General features: G+C 59.6%; 1 protein-coding gene across 1 annotated transcript in view; it reads right to left on the bottom strand.

Moving 5' to 3' along the window:
• The window catches only part of HS6ST1 (heparan sulfate 6-O-sulfotransferase 1), a 28026-nt gene that overhangs the window by 3029 nt on the left and 5939 nt on the right, over positions 1–19058 (bottom strand). The window lies entirely within an intron of this gene.

Here is a 19058-nt window from a genome sequence, read left to right as displayed (position 1 = left end):
AAGGTCCTGGCTCCTGACATGGCCCCGGCCCAGCCCCAGCTACTGGAGTCCTTTGGGAAGTGAACCAGTGGATGGAAGATCTCTCAAAAACGAATCAATCTTGGAAAACAAAAGCAAAACAAAAAACGGATGGGAGGGAAGAGTGGCAGGATACCACTGGAGGCCAGCCCAGGCAATGGGAACACAGCCTGGAAAGCAGAGGGTGGCAGTGTGGCAGCTCCTTCCACAGAGGACATGTAGGAGCTAGCTGATGACCCGGGGGAACAGACTGCAAGGAAGACAGCCAAGGAGCAAATGGGGCAGCTGTTACCCACCTGGGCTCTTCAGGCCTCTGCCCCCAAGGTGCCTGGGACCCACACCCCCTTGGAAGCCATCTGGGGCCTTGCTGTCAGTGCCCAGGGCCAGTCTGAAGGGGGAGCAGGGCTGCCTCCTGTAAAGCTTGGGGTGGCATATGTCCTCTCTGGCATCCCTTAGCCCCCTGCATCTGTGGATGGTCAGCAGCTCCTGGCACACCAAGTCCCCTGGGAGAAATGACACATCACAGAAAGTGCAGCAGGTCCCACCCAGGAGCCACATCTCCCCAACACCAGCTGCTTTCTCCCAATGCTGCACTCTGCCCCCTGTAGCCCTGCAGCTGGGACACTCCGTGCTGCTCCGTGCCTGGTGCGATGCAGGGACGGACACTGCCAGAAGCCTGTCTGGGGACCTAGGGGGTTGCAGACAGGTCGTGGGGGGATATGCCCCGTTATCAGATGATGTGAGCAACTTCCATGTTCTGCCTGCACTTGGAGGATCCTTGCTTAATGAGGCATGCTTTTGGCCATCCGCAGGAGTTCAGGTTACTTGCCCCAAACGCTCTGCCACAGCCCGATCCTGGACAGGGAGGGACCACTGGTTTCCCAGTGCTGAGACTCTGAGACACGCTGGGAGACAGCAGAGTGGGGTCCTGCTTAGCTCCTCCCACACCCATGTACCCTGCACCCTGTGCTCCTGCCTGGCTCACTGCACTGTCTCCCACAAGTTGTGGGCACCCCCTCACCCCGCTCTTCTGGCCCTGCTGCATGCGCACAGGGTCATCTCTGCTGGTCTCCAGCCTGAGCTAACACAAACCCTCTGCCCTACCACGCGTGTTGATGGCTGGTTGATGGCTGCATACAGGTGTTCTGGTTTATGTGTGTGGAGTCACTTGCAGCTGCTCCCTCAGAACCCCAGGACAGGGCAGGTGGTCGGGAAAGCCATCCCTGCTAGTGGGACACCTTCAGTCCCCCTGCAGGTTTACCAGCTGCACCCAAAGATCTTCTGCCTCCAATCTAGGGCTTCTTCCAGTTGTCTGGGAGAGGGGTGTGGGGAAGGGGGCAGGGGGATGTGGGCTGGAAGGACGGCTTACCCCTGCCTGACTGGCTTAGAAGGGGACTTTGAGAGTTGTGCTTCTGGAGAAAGGCCCTGCCAGTGAGGCAGGTGGCTGCCTGGGATGAGGGGAGGAACATAGCCATGTGCCCACTGTCCGGATGGCAGGTGGGGCCACAATACGACCACAAAGCCACCAGCAATTCCTGCCCAGGCTCAACTGACCCCACTCTGCCTCAGCAGTCTCTGCTGCCCCGTATCTGAGGGCTCCAGTCCTGGTCTCTTGGGACAGGGCCTGATTCTATGTCCACTCGTGGGACCTGGGTAGACTTTGAGGCTCCCTCCCAGCTCTGGTTGTTGTGGATCATTTAAGGATTGAGCCAAGAAAAAAGTGTGCTGTGCTGCAGCAGGAATGGGGGAGGAGCGCCCCCATGTGGCCCTGTGGAGAGCAGCAGGTGGCGAGACCCAAGGGCAGGGCCTCCAGGACCGTGGCCAGAGCTGGCAGCTGGCCCGGGGCTGCTGCGGCTTCTCCCTGCTGGGTGGCAAACAAAGATGGGTGGAGAGGGGAGTTGGACCTCTTCGCTTCCTGTACTGAACTGATCCCTTGGGGTCTGCAAACACTGCAGTGTGGCTGTTCATGGGAAGGCGGGCAGCTGGGGGCGGTGAGTGTCCATGCCGTGGGGGCCCTCTGCACCTGTAGGGGTCGGTGAGCCAGGCACCTGCCACAGCACAACCATCCCCGTCCCTCTGCCTGGTCTGCCCTTCCTGGGCCTGCCCTCTGTGGCACGCTTTGGTTGGAGGCCAGCATGCAGGGCTGCCCTACTTTGGGCAAATGGTAAGTGAAAGCTGCCCGCCTCAGCACACTGCTCTTTCTAGGGAGCCCCGAGCTGACTGAGGCCTCCTAAGGCCCGGAATGGTGGTGGTGGTGCTGGGGTGCCGGGGACCCAGGTTCGCCTGTGGCTGCTTGGTGCCCAGGAAGGGCCGTGCTGCACCTTCTCTGTTCAGAACAGCTCCCACCACATCGGGGGGCTGTGGATCCTGTTCTCAGACATGGCTGTGGTAGAGGCAAGGCCAGGAAGACACAGAACCTGCTTGTGAGGCCAGCAGCCTAGGATGGGCCATCAGTCACAGCTGCCTGGATAGTGTGGCAGCCTCGGGCAGGCCCACACACCTGTCTCTGCTTTCCATCAACCTGTACATTCTCGCCTACCCTCAATACTGTCCGTCCCATATGCTCACTGCATCCACAGCCAGACCGCCAGCTGTCACTCTACCCCGTCTGTTCTGAGTGGAGGCTCAGGGCAGGGCGTGGCGCAAGGACCAGACCCTTCTCTAGACCTGGCGTGTCATTCTGGAGGTGCTGAGGGGTGGCTCCAGACCCAGGGACATGGGCATAGTCTGCACACTCCCAGGGGGCCCCATCTACTCTCTCCCCATCCAGCAGAAAGTGGACCATCCTTTGCACTGACACCTGGAATTTGCACATAGCAGGTGTCCACCTAGTGTCCCGAGTACTGCTTCCTGGGGTTTTTCTGGAAAGAGGGCGAGAGAAACAAGTGAACATGGGAGTATTTGCACCTAACTCACCAAGACAGAAACGGCTGGCAAAGCATCAGCAATGAAATGTGGGACTGACCTCAGCAGAGAAAAGGGGACAGCAGACTGACTGTTGGAATAGGACCCAGCTTTCCTATGGCCTTGCCTCGTGCTAGAAGCCCGTGGAGCAATGTCTTCAAGATTCAGTGGGAGATGACCAACGAGATCTCATGCCCAGCCCAACTTGGCAAAGCAAGTGAAGGTGGAGGAGAGAAGACCCCTTTTCAGGCAAATGCTTGGCAAGTCCGTCACCTGCAAATTCTGCTTGAGGAAGATGCTGGAAAATGTATCTGGTTTGGTAGAAAACAACGACAAGAAAGCAGGGGATAGGAACCCCAGATCCAAGGGAGACCCCAGATGTCAGGAGCCTGGGTGCAGGGTCATTTGTCGCAGGAAAGAGGGCACGGACTGTCACCTCACTTAACAGTATTGTAGGGATGTGGCAGCTTTAGAATTGTCTGGACAAAGTAAAGTCCATGAATACAGAAAATAAAGCAAATGAAAAGCCATTATCAACTCCAGGAAAAACCAAAAGTTACAGGCAAAAGGAAAGGGTTGCATACCACCAGGCTCAGAATCAAACAGGAGTTCTGGAGACAACTGCATTGTCAACAATGGCTACCGACTGAACACCTGGGCTTTCAGACTACGGCGAGGGTGGGCTGGGTAAGGGGAAGGACGCATGACCTTCTGAACACCTGGGCTTTCAGACTACGGTGAGGATGGGCTGGGTAAGGGGAAGGACGCATGAGAACTCTTGATTTTCATCTTCCAAAACAGCGAGTACAGAGGCAATGTTTAAATCAATAATCCAGGAAACACTGTCAATTATTTATAAATATGGAGGTAAATACCTAAAGAATATTGAAAACTACAGCAAATGGTTTGGGAAGTTGGAAAGGAAAAGCAAATGTTAGTGTTTTGTCATTGAGTTGCGTTGAAAAATCAAACGCAAAAACAAATCACTGAGTACACTGGCCAGAGGTGCATGGAGGGATGCTAAGGGGATGGCATGCAGAACCACACGTGAGGGGAATGATGGGCCACATCCAGCTGAGGATGGGATGGCAGCAAGACGGGGGCGCAACCAGCTGAGGATGGGATGGCAGCAACCGCTCAGGGGGCGTGTGGAGGGGACGGTGTCACGTGGGGTGAGTGTATGTTACGGCAGGTAAAGGACAGCTCCCCACTGCAAGAAGTCAACAGGGTGCCTAAGATGCACAAGCCAGAGCAAATCAACACTTGACCGGGAGTGAGGCTTGCTGTCCAGGCAGCTCCCGGCAGTGAACAAAACCCACGAGAGCGTTTGCCAGGGTTCCACCTGCACATGCTGCAGGATGGCGCGTTCGTGTCACAGCCTTGGTGGGCTCTGAGAACGACCCCTGGCTATGATCGTGTCTTCATTGCTAGGGTGGGTGGCAGGTGTGCAAGTGGTTCCTGTTATGGCTCATGCCTGCAGGGACCCGGGGGGGGGTCCCCAACATTTCACAACTGAGCACCTGCAGGACACAAGCCTTCCCCAAGCTGCCCACTGCCCCCTCCTCACCCTCTTCCTACCTGCTGCAGCGAGCAGGTGTCTGGGAAGGGGGAGCATCTCCCGTTTGGGGTGGGGAGGGCAGACAGTTTCCAGTACTGCCTGACGCCTGTGGTTTGGTAACTAACAGTGCATTAATGATGACCCTGACCACTCTGTGGTCTCCTTAGAAGGGAACGACAGCCCCTGCCGAGCCCAAGCATCCAGCCGGTGGTTGGCTTCACTGTCCAGGAGAGCCTGGGGGTGCCAAGCAGGATGGCTCCAATCAAATGGGCTCCCCTTCACTGCTGCCTGCTCAGAAGCAGGGGCCAGGACCCCGCTAGGGGAGCTTGGCTGGTAACTGACAGTTTCTAAGGGGATAGGCGTACGGCACCTCTGGCGAGGCTGGTGTTAATGGCACACTGGCCCACAGCATGCTGGTAACAATGGCATTTGGCGTGTGACTCCACAGGACTCAGCACTGTCCCTGAGGGGGTCACAGAAGAAGCCCTTCCTCTGGTCTTCCCCACAGCTTCCACTCAGGGTCCCCCATGGATGGGTCTGCTTGTGGGAGCAGCAGCTTATGGGGCACTTCTTGAAATGCCACTGCAGCTGTGGGCACAAGTGTCCAGAGTAAAAAATTCCCGTGGCTTTCAAAGCTCTGTCCCCTCACTGCTTAGGGCTTCTCGGAGCATTGGTTTGGGGTCTCCTGCCATTGATGTAGGGGTCTCTCCTTCCCGAGTCTGATGAATGGGAACAATGGCAGGTCACTGGGGATATCAGCTTGTGCCCACCCTGCACAGCCAAATGGTCGCTTGCATTTCCCCATCAGGCTGCTGCAGCCAGCACGTGGAGGAAGTGCCCTCTGCAGACAGAAGAGGGAACCTCAGATGCCAACTGCTCAGTTTCCTATTGTCCAGGGGGAAGTGAGTTTGAAACACCCAGGATCTGCTTCCTTCAGCTTTCTCTGCATCTAGAAACCCAAGTCCTGCCCCCAGCCCGATCCGGCCGAGTACCCTGAAGCCCTGTGGTCACGTGCCAGACACACTGCCTTCCTCAGGCTTGCCTTGCATGAGCCCTGGGCCTGAGCAGGGGCGTACCATCCACAAGGCTCCGTCCGACCAGATCCTGAGACCCAAGCAGCCAGTGCCTGTATAGCCATGTCTTGTGTGTCAGCTGTGACAGTGGGACTGATGGCCACAGGTTCTGATGTCACGCTCTGCCCCAGGGACGGGCTCCAGGGCCAGGGGTCACCCTCTATCCCTGCAGTGCCTGTGTTCACCCAGGGCTGTGTGCTCTCCCTGCCCACCACACTCTGGGGACAATGCTAACACCATCAAAGTTGGATCCAGCCATGCTCCAGGGGGTCCCCAGGAGCCAGAGGAGGAGACTCCCCTTCAGGATGAAGTCAGGTGTACTGGGAGGAACTTAAGCCCAGGTGAACCTGCCTCCAGCAGGCCTTTTGGGGTTGCTGCCTGGGTCTTTCACACACAAACGAAACTGTATCATTTGGAGGAGAGAGAGTGCCCCAGTCAGCCTGGCTCCTTAGCAACAAGATCGAAGCTGAATTTGGCTCCAAGTCCCACCAGGAAGTGGTGCGCAGCTCGCCAGATCCACGAGGGCCAAAGCTGGCTGGGAGAGACGGAGGAGGGGGAACAGCAGGAAGACAGTGCAAGCATGGAGGGATGCCTGGGTCACTGCTGACGGCTTCCCCGCTGGGCTCAGGCCCACACTGCCTGCTCTGCTCCCTGCACCTGCCCTGGCATCTGACAGGGTCCTCCTGTCTGCTAACTCCATCTGTGTCCAGCCAGGGGTTTCATGCTAGTGGGGGTCAGGTGCCGTGTGGGCCCAGACTTTGTGGGCTCTGTGCAGCCTGGGGAGCTGCTGACAAGGGAGCCCTCAGCAGCTGAGGTCCCAGTTACAGAGATGGGGTAACAGCACTAGAGAGGGTGACCAGCTGACCCCAGGCAAGCTGCCCCGCCCCAGGCTCTTCCCTGCACCCCCCATCCCCTGCCAGGGGGCTGGGCTGGACACAGGATCCCTTGCAGCAAGGGAACTTGGGTAGGATTTGTTAGCTGGGGCCTGGCTGACCTCCCAACCCTGCTCCCCTGCTTCCAGTCAATGTGGGGTCTTGCTGATCTCCAGGTGAGTAGACAATGTCCAAAGGGCAAAGCAGCACCCCCTGGCCCCCTTTTCCCCTGAGACAGGCTTTAGGAAGGTGCGGCAAAGGAAGGCCCTGAAGAGGAAGCAGCCCAGGAGGTCATTTGTGGCCAGGGGCAGCCATGTGACCAATTTTGGACGCCAGAATTTACACAGCAACACTGTCCCTTGCCCTGCTCTCCTCTGGCCACCTGGGATGTGGGTGTGACTGCGGACTGCAGGCAGTCATTTTGGGCCACATGGCAGAAGCCCTGGCTTTCTGAGCAGGGGGCAGCAAGAGGGAGAGCATGGGTCCCCGTTGTTTTCCTGCAGCTGCACCACACAGGCTGGGCTCCGAGTCAGAGGGCCAGAAACTGCTGTGTTATTGTGACCCTTGGACCTGATCCATCAATCAAGGGCCTGGGCACCCAGGACTGGGACCCAGCGGGCTGCCATGCTGGGGGAGCCTGGGAAGTGTCGCCTGCGGTGACAAGCAAACTCACTGACTCCACCAAACCCTTGGTGCTTTATCTGGTCCTGCTGGCCACGCATGGGTACCAGTGGGTTCCATTCTGCAGACGGGGGCATCGAGGCCAGAGTGAAGGCAGAGGATCGTGATCCTGCCAGCCTCAGGGCGGGCCCGGCTGCCTAGCAAATGCATGGTGGTGGTGTTTTAGCTCCAGTGTGGACGAAAGCCACAAGCCATTTCCTCCAAGTCACAGTGACTCGCCAGCCACATGCAGGCTGACAGCTCTGGGGCCTGAGCATGGCACCTGGAGCCTGTGACCGTCCCTGGGCAGCACAGGGCGGAGCCAGGTGCTGGACTTTGGTCTGACCCTGGTGCTGGGCGCGCCTCCTCCCTCTGGCCTCCTGGACAGGCACCCCTGCGTCTCTCCTAGCCCTGTGGCCTGGTGGCAGATGGCTGGCGCCTTGGGGGAAGCTACAATGACAACTTGGCCAGAGTTCTGACAGTGTGTGTGTGTCTCCTGCCGGGAGGCCAGATGGCCAAAGACCTGGGGGCAGGGGGAGGGGTGCAGGCTCAGGGCTGCCCTCTGCCCCTTCCTACCCATAGCCCAGAGTCTGGCTCCCAGGCAGAGGTGGGGGGTAGAGGAGGAGGAGGAGGGAGGGGGAGGGTTGGGGTGGGAGGAATTCAGGGCAGAAGCTTGCAGCCCCAGCAGCTCCCCACCTGGAGGGGGCGTGGGGACCCAATGCTGACTACCCTCCCTGTCTTCCAGCTCAGTTCCACCTGCAGCTGCTTCTACTGTCAACAAGACCAGCTGTCAGGCCCGGTGCCATGGCTCGGTGGCTAAGTCCTCACCTTGCAAGCACCAGGACCTAATGTGGGTACCAGTTTGTATCCTGGCTGCTCCACTTCCCATCCAGCTCTCTGTTTGTGGCCTGGGAAAGCAGTTGAAGACAGCCCAAAGCCTTGGGACCCTGTACTTGTATGGGAGACCCGGAAGAAGCTCCCGGTTCCTGGCTTTGGACTGGCTCAGCTCAGGCTGCTGTGGCCACTTGGGGAATGAATCAGTGGATGGAAGCTCTTTCCTCTCCGCAAATCTGACTTTACAATAAAAATCTTAAAAAAACACATAAAAGTGACTGGCTGTCCTGGCATTCTGAAGGCACCGGGCCTACTTGGTGCCAGTGGGGAGGGGTTGGGGTTCTCAGTGGCTCCTCCCTTGTGATGAGATGGGGCCTGGGGTTCTGCCCACAATTCGGGTATCTAGCCGGTCGCATCAGCAGCACTCATGCCTCTGTCTCCTGCAAGGCGTAGGGTCCAGGCACCCTGAGGAGGTGAAGGGGAGCAAGCCCTGTCCCCGGGGGGCGTCACTGGTGCAGCCCAGCAGTTACAGTCCCCATAGGCAGGCCCTCCTTAGCTTCCGTCTCTCCCGAGACCACCGTCCTCAGATCACTGCCGCCTGCCCGGGTGCCATCTCTCCTTCCACTGAGGTCCCTGCCGCTCTATACACTAACTCCCCATTCCCAGGCAGCACATGGGGACAGCAGAGCCCAGCAGAACACCTCCGGCTCCAGGCCTCCTCACACCTCCTACCTGCCTGTATGGCAGCTCGGCTCACCAGGACACACCTGATGTCTGCGGCTTCCGGAAGCAGCGGGTATGCAGGGCGCACATGGGGGCATGGTTGTAGCACAGGGCATGGGGGCGTCCCTGCCCCTTGCACCCAGGGCCATTCCCTCTCTGTCGCCTGACCTCAGCTCCTGCTATAAAAAGGCTGATCCCCGTGTCAGGGGAGCCGTGCCAGGGTCAGAGCTGTCCAACCAGATGCCCAGGGATGGGGAGGCCGTCCTCCCCCACAGCGTCCCTACCACACTAAAACCCTGCCTGAAGGCTCACACACTCCCACCCAGAGCCCGCAGGGGGAGCTGTTTCCTCCCAAAACAGTTGGTTCCCCTTGAGGAGGCAGAAGGGGCCGATGCAAGGTGGCCGAGTTGGCCGGAGGGACAGGCAGGGCCCCCTCTAACGGAGAACTGCCTGCCGCCCCTCAGCTGACCCAGGGCAGTGCGGAGGGAGGGATCCGAGCGCAGGGGCCGTAGCCTCACTCGGAGCATCCTTGAGGAGAGGAAACGCGCCCTCGGTCTCAAGGACCCACATTGTTATCCAGTGGTGGGAGAAACGGAAATTTCCACCCTTGTTTGAAAACACCCAGCCGGCCTGCCCTGAGAAATAGGCCTTCGGGTGGGGTGAGGTCTCTGCCGCCCGGCAGCCCTCAGCGGAAACAACACTGGCTGCTAAGCGCGCCAGGCCTCCTGCCAGCCAAGCTGCACCCGCACAAGATGGAGAAACTGAGGCACGCTTGGCCTGAGCCCTGCCTCCAGCCTGAGGCCCCGTCTCCTGTGGAAGTGCAGGTCACGCCCCCACCTGCCTTCTCCAAGGAGGTGGGGGCGGGGTGCTGTGGGGAGGATGTCAGTGGCAGTGCTGGTCCTGGGTGGCCAGGAGCGGGGCTTGGGGGTCCCCACCTCCGCACCACCTCTTTTTCTGCCCCTCCCCAGCTCCTGCCTGCTCTTCCGGGCAATGCTCTGGCCAGGTCACCGGGGGCCCTGAGGGGTACTCACTCACATTCCACACCCCCACCCCGCCTGGCACTCGTTGGCTTCCAGACAGCCGGCGGGCACGAAGATGGCCCTTGCGCTGGAGCACACACACACACACACACTAGCAGTTGGCAGCACTAGGGCGGGGATTTGTTGCATGGCCACAGTAGCCTGTCTCTTCTGCCCAGGCCTGGGCAGGGCGACACGGAGGCCTACAAATTGGGTTGGGGTGGTGTCGGCATCAGGCCTTGCCAGGGTGTGCAGCTCAGCCAGCCCAGTGCCAGCTCTGTGGCCCACACTCCGCGTGCCCCTTCCAGCTTGGAGAGCGCTCAGGGGCTGCCTCCAGGGGGCGGGTCTGCTAACTCCATGGCAACAGGGAAGGACGGCCCTCTGGGTGACTGTGCCAGGACCCAGGGGCATGGATGCCACCGCCAGATGCCAACCGCCAGAGGAAGCGGGGGCAGAGACACAGTATACAGCAGGAGTCTGGCACCACAGTTTTATAGAACCCAGTGTGGCTTAGAAACCTGACTGATGAGCAGAGAACAAGTGGGTACATGATCAGATTGGACCTTCTTGCAGGAGGTGTGGGAGTCAAGGGGGAGGTCTTTTGGCCTGTCCCCAGGGCCGCCGTCCTCCAGCTGGTGGCTGGCTCCACAGCCCCTCATCAACCCCCTTGGGCAGGAGCCTACAGAAATGGCACCAGGCTCTTTCCCTGGTGGTCACACCCGCCCCCTCGGGCACACACCCAGGGGAGGCCACGAGGTGGCTACATGCTTGCCCAGACAGCTCATTGTGGAGACAAGTGAGTCTGTGCCCCAGTTAGCCACGGTGCCCCACTTCTGCTGTCCTGTGGCTTTGCTGATCTGGCTGTGCTTCTAGCTGACATGCCGGGCAAGTTGTCACCTGAATGGGGATAATGGCTTTTCCCTGAGCCAGGGTGGGAGCCTGGCAGGCATCCTCCCGCCTTAGTCCTACGACTGTTGCAGCCATTACCGCCTCTTCAGCCATAGCTTGCCCGACACCAGCTGTGCCTGACTTCCCAGGTTTTAATAGGTACCCGAGGGCATTTTGTTGGGGGCGCTCTTGTCAGCATAGGTCTTCTGCGTGCCCAGCACCGTGGCACAGAGCAGAACAGCCAGCGTGGCTGAGACAGGTCCTTCAAGGATGCCTCTAGCATCTGCTTCTTCCAGCAGCGTGCCCGGCTCAGGAGGAGGGGGAGGGACCCAGGGAAAGGAGAGAAAATGGAGGGAAGGGACTTACCTGTGAGCACCAACCACAGGTCAGAGGTGCCAGGAGAACATGCAAGAGAAAGGAGAGAGAAGCTGTCAGCCAAACAGCTCACACACACAAAAAAAAACAGGAACAGTCCCCGCCCTCTCAAAAAGTAAAATCAAAGTGTTAACTCCACGTTTCTGCGGGTTGCTGAACACCTGCAGGTCGGTTTCCAACTTGTGCTAAAAAGTACACGTGCGCACACACGCAGCTGTGCGTAGCCCTCTACCGGCAGACACGAGCGTACGGAGGGGGAGCGAGAACACACGTGCCCAAGCAGGTGTACAACAGCCAAACGCCAGCACTTGGCGAACCCAGCAGCGAAGAGGCTTCCCTCTGCCTCGACTGTCTGCAGTGTGACCTTTTCCAGATTACAAAGTGTGTGTGTGTGTGTATGGGGGGGCGGATCCCCACAATGAAAATGCCCAGCTTTTTCTACCAACATTTTAAAAGGAACAGGTTGTCCAGTCTGGTGCAAGCTCTTCTCGGTATCTATCAGTCAAGGGGCTGACTAGTTTCTGACCAGTATCTCAAGGTTCCAACCTATAGTAAGACCATCCGACTTACAAGGATCCTCACCTCAAACCTCAGGTCTGAATGCCATCCTACGTACACGAAGCACTTGTTCATGATGCTCTCCGTAAGGTAGAGAGACAGGAGGGCTCCCCTTCCCAGACCCAGCGCATGGAGGCTTCTCCAAAGAGGAAGCTGCGTTTCCTCCCATGAGAGGACTGGATGGATGGCCACGCCAAGATGAGACACGAGAAAGGCACCACTGTCCAGCACAACCTCCTCTCTTTCGGTCCTGGCGCCAGGGACAGTGTCTGCTCACTCTTCTGCCATTGTGCTGGCTTCCACAGACTGTGGTTAGCCTGGCTTGGAGGGGGTAGGGCAGTGGCGCTGGGCCTCCAGGGATGCTGGCTGAGCTCAACAGGTGCGTCAGCCTGGGTGACTGGCTTCCGAGCAAGCGAGCAAATGGGGCTCCAGGGAGAAAAGCCCTGGCTGCAACACTCGGAGCCACGGGGGGTGCTGAGGCCCTGCCTGGGGCCAGGTGTGCCTCTGGGGAGTCGCAGAACAGGCTGTGTGCCCCCGCCTGGCACGGCAGGGTGGCGCCAGCACTGCCGTCTCCATTGGAAGCAGGCCCCGTCACAGGACAGGTGGTAGAGCAGGTATAGGAAATCTGGGGGGCCCTCCCACTGGGTGTACACTCACTCCCCCATCGGCAGTCCCCCACCCCTCCTCCCTCCTTCTCTGCCAAGGCTGTGGGGGGCAGAGGGGTATGGTCTGGGCCTTGAAGGCCCCTGCATGCTAGCAGAGGAGTGCTGGGAAATGAAGTACCCTGCAGGGAACTGCAGCCCAGGTCTGAGGTGCTCAGTGGGCTGCAGGTCAGGGTACACGGCCCAGGCAGGGGCCAGCTGTGACTCACCGGGCACGTGGGGGGAGGGTTGCCATCAGCTGACGGGCTCCCATTGCGCCGGGCAGTTTGACTCACCCTGGAGGTGACAGGGAGGGCAGCCTCGGGTGGAGGTGGGGCCGGGGCCTGGCTCTCACCTGGCCTTGCCAGCTGCAGCCCAGCCAGCACCTGCTGGGTTGTTGCTCAAGGACCAGGGGGTAAGCAGGTGTGCAAGTCAGCTGCAGAAGCTGACCTGGCACCCATATCTAGCCTTGGGTGTGGTACATGGTACAGTCCCTCTTCACTCCCTGACCAGCCTGGTCTGTGGGGGGCAGAACCAGGCCTGCGATGACGCTGACCAACCAACCGATCAGCTCACAGTAAAGCCAACTGGTCAGGGGCTCCACAAAGCCAGCAGTGAAGTGATTCACGGCGGCCACCAAGCATCGGGGTCCCCCATGGGCACAGCACAGGGCAGATCAGAGTGGCCGCTTCCTGTCCTCCCACTCCCAAGAGAGGGGGCCTCCCTGAGGCTGAGGAAGAGCAGCTGCAGCTGCCTTGGGTCCCCAGGGACCCCCAGGGCCCAGGCGTGCACCTTCTCTCCTTCCTCTGGTACTTGCCTTGGGCCTAGCAGGATTCAATCAGCTAGCCTGGGAGGCAGGAGGCTGAGTAAGAAGTGGGGGGGTCTGCTATACCAGCAGGACCTGTGGCCCCCGGGGTGGGGGGTCCCCAGACTGCAGACTGCCCAGGCAGAGCTGAACATCATCATCACGAGGCGTGGCCGTCACACCTGCCCCTGCACCCACACCCCTGTGTGCAGCTGTGTGTGTGTCCGCAGTGTGGAGACCACCCAGGGGCTGCAAGGGTCCAGCTGGGACTCCCTGAATGTGGCTGGGACTGTCTCTTGGCCTCTTGCTTGTAACTCATCTCTTCAGCCAAGGCTGGAAGACCGGGGTAAGAAGAGCAAGGCGGGAGGGCGGTGTGTGTTCGTGAGGATCCCCCTTGCCCTGCCCTGCCCAGTGACTGGCCATCACAGCGCCCTCCTCCCAGCTCACAGAACGGAGGCAGGCCCGCCTCCCTTCGCCTTTTACCTAGACTGAAGCTTGGTTTCTACCTTTCCAAGGAGGAACATTTACTGTATCCCGGGCATGGGGACTCTTGGTAGAACAGCTCTCTGGGCTCTGACAGCCCCCACACATCCCACTGAGCCTGGCTCTTCCCTCCAGTGTGGTGGGGCCTCCAGGGGCCACCCTTCCCATCGCCCAGGCTGTTCCTGCAGTGATAACAGCTCTTCCGTGAAAACCCATTTCCTCTAATAGCTGGGCCCCTTCTTCAGGCTCGGCGGGAGGAGTGGCCTGGCCACCAAGTGGAAAATTGCCCAGCTCTTAAAAGGGGATGGGTGGGGGAAGGAATTCCAAATGGGAGGAAACAGCCCAAAGTGCCAACCACTTGTAAGGAGAAAAGGGGATTCTTGCTGCAGATCGCTTTCTGAGTCACCGTGGGCTCTGCAGCTGGGAGGGTCTCTGCGGGAGGACGTGTGTGTGTGTGTGTGTGTGTGTGTGTGTGTGTGTGTGTGCATGTGCATAGTGTGTCTGCATACGTGTTTGGGCATGCGTGGGTGCGTGCATGTATGTTGGTCGTGCCCTGGGCTGCCCTAGAAGCTCCCCTAGGTGTGTTATGTGTGTGCTGTATTTGTATGTGGGTGCCCTGTGCAAGCATCCGGTCTGAGGCTGACCCAGCTCAGCAGCAGCAGGGGACGGCTAGGCACAGTGGCAGACGCAGCCATGTGGCCCGTTCCTCCCCTGGGGCTGGTAAAAGGTCAGAGCCACCCTGCCAGCCTGTGCTTCTCCTGGTGTCCCAGCACAGGCTGGGTCCTCTGCTGCGGCAAGTCAGGACCCAGTCAGAAGGCGTTGCTTTGAACTCATGAAGGTGGTTTTATGCCTCAGCGTCCCCCACTGCACGTGCAAATTAAGGCAGGTGCTGTCAGCTGGGCCCATGCTTCCAGCTGCTGCTGCCACCTTGGAGGGCCTTTGAGAGCTGGGTAAGGGGAGGAGGCATGGTCTCTGGTCCCATAACGTGCCCCAGGCCACGGATGTTGGTGCTGGCAGCTTGCAAGGGCCAGGCTGGGCTGGGTCTGCTATCAAGGCTGAGTTTGTGTGTATGGTCATATGTACTATGCATGCCTGCACCTGTGCAGCCTCTTCCATGAAGCTTCCGGCTAAGAACAACCCATGTCCCACACTCCTACATCCCTGTATGGCTCCTCGAGGCACGGGTGATGGGTGCAGGTCCCTCTCAGCCTCCCCTAACACCTTGCTCCCCCCCCCCCTGTAGCCCCACCCGGGCTGCCTTTCCTGTCACCTCCTTGGCAGCAGCAATGGACTTCCTAAATGTCCCCAGGTAGCCACTGGCCACATCCCCTGTGACAGTAGCTCCTGAGGGGGCCTCCTGTGTGTGGGACGCAGGCCCAGCCTCCCAGACTCCAGCTTTGGCTCTCAGCAACCTACTGTGCATATAAGGTCCTCCCTGGGCTCCCCGCCCCCACTACTCCGGAGGCCATTGTGCCTGTGTCCCTGAAGCACTGATGGACTCCTTCTCTGATCCCTGGAAGCCAGGCCCACAGGTGGCAGCAGTCCAGGGAGCTAGCTCACTTCACCTTACGGAAGGGGGCTGGGGTACTGGTGAGCACCGGCTGCTCCCCTGAGCTCAGGAGGGGCCCAGTCCACCCCACGGCGCAAGCACACACAGGCCCTGTCACAGTGCCCTAGCTCACTGCTCAAAGATCAGTGTCTGTGCAAGTGGGGGAAGGATGAGGGTGTGGGCTCCCCAGCCACCTGGGGGACCAGACAGGACTGTGGTGTCCACGCCAGGCAGCTCCAGGTCTGCGGTGGACATGCTGTGTGCCACGAGTGCACACTGACTCACCCTGCTGACCGCACAGCAGCTGCTAGTAGCACAGGGGGCAAGGTCTAGGCTGCACCTGCTCGGGGAGGGCCTGTCCTGTGCCCTTCTGACCCCAGAGCTTTCTGATTCACCCTGAGCTGTCTGTCCTCATCTCACTCTGCAAGGGGCAGAAACAAAGAACAGCAAATGAGGGCGCCCAGGAGTTGGGACCTTGCCTGGATGGTGGAAGGACAGGCCTATAGGAGTAAGACTCGGGGTACCAGCATCCTCTCTCCTGCTGACACATGGCACGGGCAGCACGGGCTCTCCAGTACCTGGTTCTCCGTGCTGTCCTGCCTCCGTCCAGGACAAATGCAAAGAGCCGCCCAGCACTCACCCCAGGTCTTCTGCAAGACATAGAGAACGGAGGACTCAAGCCATCATTAGCGGCCTCCCAGGGTGCTGGAACCAGGAGGCTGGACTTGAACTCGGGTGCTCTCATATGGGACCTGGGTGTCCCCACTGGTGGCTTAACCCCTAAGCCCGCTCCGTCTGTTAAGGAGGACATCAGGTGGAGGCCTAAAAATTAGCGACTGAGGTTCCCTTGGAGCCACTGCTACTCTGGGTGACTGGCTAGGGAGTTTGTCATTGCTTATAGCGAGGTCCTGGTTTAAAGGCCACTGTGATGGCTAATTTTAGGTGTCAGCTAGAGGGAGAAAGGAAGACAGGTGTTACAAGCGATATGTCTGGTGGGGGGAGGGGGGTTGGCGCTGATTTCCAAAGAGCTGGGAGTCCCTGAGCGTGGTCAGCATGGTGGGTGAAGGGAACTGGCAGGGACCCAGAGGTGGAGAAAAGGGAGTTTGTTGTCCTTGCTGGAGCTGGAACCCCCATCTCCATATGCCCTGGGAGGTCCAGGCTCCAGGGCGTTGCACCAGCCAGCAGTACCCTAAGCTCTCCCTGACTCAGGTTACACCAACAGCTCCCCACATGTGGTCTGAGCTCTGCTCTGGGCTTTCTTGATCCTGTGGCCCTGGCCACAGGTGTCTGCTCCTGTGTCTTAGGGCAAAGCAAGAGTCCCATAGTACAGAGGTCAGTTTGCAGACGGGAAGGTGTTGAAGTCTCCCCTAAGCCCTTTTATTCTGGGCTCTTGTGTCCTCTACTACCTGCCCTGTTCTATGCCCCAACTGAATCTGGCAGTCCTGCCTGCTAACCCTCCTGTCCTGGAAAAGGGAATCCAACGCTCCTCCCCGAGAACTTGCCTGAGCGTGGCTGGCCCACGAGGCCGGCCCAGATCTGCTGGCTCACCTGGCTGCAGAGGTGGGACAGGAAGGGGAGAGAGGAGCCAGCAGCCCCCACCTTCCGCCTGGTGCCCCGGTGGCTGCGGGACAAGGGGATGTGCCTCCCTCCAGCGTCTGGGTGACGCCAGAAGCTCCAAAGGGGACAGCAGCTGCTCTACCTCCCCTCCCCCCAGCTCCACCTGCCCCTGATCCTCCAGGGAGCCCACACCATCAGACACGAGAACTCTACTATTTCCGGCCAGGCGCCACGGTTGGCTACATGCCGAGGCTGGGCTGGCGCTGGCTTGGGGCCCTCTCCCAGGACCCCCACACCACCCTGGGCTCCGTGGCAAGCCTGCTTTCCCCCTCCCCATCCCAGGCAGACAGCCTGGTGGGCAAGGAGCCCATTCAACTATGCATCTCTGCAGCTCCTCACTAGGGGACAGATCCCCACCCCCCGACCCCCCTGTTTGCTGCCCACCTTGCCGCTTCCCCAGGAGGAGCCCTGCTAGCCCCACAGCCAGCTGGGTGGCAGTCTCTTCTGCTTCAGAGAGGCAGTGATGGATGGTTCCTTCTGTTTGGACCAAGCCCGTGGGGGTGGGGCGGCAGGCCTGGCCTGGAGCAGACGCTTCCATAAACAAACCCGGGCCAAACTGTGGGGGTGCCAGGAGTTTGGTCCATGTGGGGGCAGCTGGGCACCAGCCGGAGGCACAGACAGCCAGTGTTGTCCCTGTGATGGGGTGGGGAGAGACTGAGGCATAACAGGTGGGGCCAACCACCTGGGGTGGAGTGACATTGACAAAGGCTGGCCCCAGCTCGGAAAGGGGCCACGGGAGGTGGGGCTTCCTGTGACTTCAAACGGTATTGAGTGCAAATTCTGGCTGGAATCTCTCTTCCACTCCAGGCCCTGAGGATCCTGGGGAGCAGGCATGTGGCTGTGAGCTGGCCTCATCTGGCTGCTTGGGCTTGGTTGGCCACTGGGGATGGCCTCGGAGGAAGTCCCCGGGGAGTCCACACTGCCAGAAGGACAGCCGATCAGCCGGCCATCTGTCCACTCACCGAATCTTCTAGCCCCGGGTTCAGCTGTGGGCAGGCATGATCCTCCCGTGTATGTAATGGGCCAGAGGGCAGGGCTGGCCTGGGGTGGACAGACACTTGGGAGGGCGTGCTGAAGGGCAGGTGAACCAGTACAAGGGACACAAACCCTTGGGGGACTGTGGCTAGGGAGCTGGGAGTAGCTCACCTGCAAATGAACACAGCCATCAGCCCTGTGTACCTGCCCCAGTCATCTAGCGGGACGGGGTGGGTTAACCCCTGTGTGCCTGGGAAGGAGGGGCGGCCATGTGCAGGCAGGGTTTCTGCTAGCTGCTCCAGGACAGAGCAGCAGGGCAAGGTGCTAGGTCTAGGCAACCCCGCAGTGTGAGCTGGCAGCTGATGAATTCACCTGCCTGTTATACACTAACATGGGCACATCTCAGCAACGAGGCCAGGGCTGGTGGAAGCGAAGGCAGCAGGCGGCAGAGGGTTAAGCGCAGTCAGCCGCAAGTGCCAGCGAGCTGCTCAGATCAGCACTGGAGCTGCTCAGATCAGCACTGCGGTGGAGGTACAGAGTGGGGCTTGCCTAGGCACAGGAAGCGGGAGGGAACTGGGAGCTGCCTGGGGGCTGCTGTGAGGGTGAGGGACTTGCATCTGTCCCCAAGGGGAGCTCCTTTCCTCCTCACAGGAGCAGTCAAGCACAGCCCTGCCAGCATCAAGGGGCTCTTTCCTTCCTGCCTGCTCTGCACTGCAGCCAGCAGCCCAAAGCTGAAGCTTTATCAGGACAGGACAGGCCACAGCCTGGGCTGAGCAGGAGGCCCTCAGGGCTGACGCCCAGCACGTCCCAGGCTGGTGTGAACAAGTGACAGGAGCCCACCTGCTGAGACAGGTTGCTCTGATCCAACCTGCTGGCGCTGGAGGCAGCAACAACAAGCGCTTGACATCGGTGCTGTGGCTTACTGGGTTATGCAGCTGTCTGCAACCCCAGCATCTCATGTGGACTCCGGTCTGAGTGCTGCTTACTCCACTTCTGATGCAGCTCCTTGTTAACAGTTTCAGAAAACCCGCAGAGGATGGCCCAAGTGCTTGGGGCCCTGCACCCTATATATAGACCAGGAAAAAGCTCCTGGCTCCTGGTTTCAACCCAGTTCAGGCCTGACCAATGTGGTCATCTGGGGAATGAATGAGTGGATGGTAGATCTCTGTTTCTCGCTAACTCTGCCTTTCAAATAAATAAATACATCCTCAAAAAGAGAGAGAGCGAGCGAGAGCGCGCGGATGCGATGACCTCCAGGGCTGGGGATCGACCCCAGGGCTCTCCTGAAGGAAGCAGCCCCTCCCACAGGGCACAGGCAGCCCTGGGGTACCCAGGGTACAGATGAGGAAATCAAGCTACGGATCCTGTGAGAGGCGAGACGGAGTCGGTCCGAGCCTAGACCCCTGCCTCCCTGAGACCCCTGGAGGCTTGGGGCAGTTCCCAGCCACCGTGCCTCCACTGTGCTCACCTGCCCTCCTCACAGCTTGCCCGTCCTGCCCTCACGTG

The sequence above is a fragment of the Ochotona curzoniae genome, unplaced genomic scaffold (genome assembly GCF_017591425.1).
Source record: "Ochotona curzoniae isolate NIBS_2020 unplaced genomic scaffold, NIBS_Ocur_1.0 contig_3037, whole genome shotgun sequence".
Taxonomy (NCBI): domain Eukaryota; kingdom Metazoa; phylum Chordata; class Mammalia; order Lagomorpha; family Ochotonidae; genus Ochotona; species Ochotona curzoniae.
This window is presented reverse-complemented; position numbering and strand designations above follow the sequence as displayed.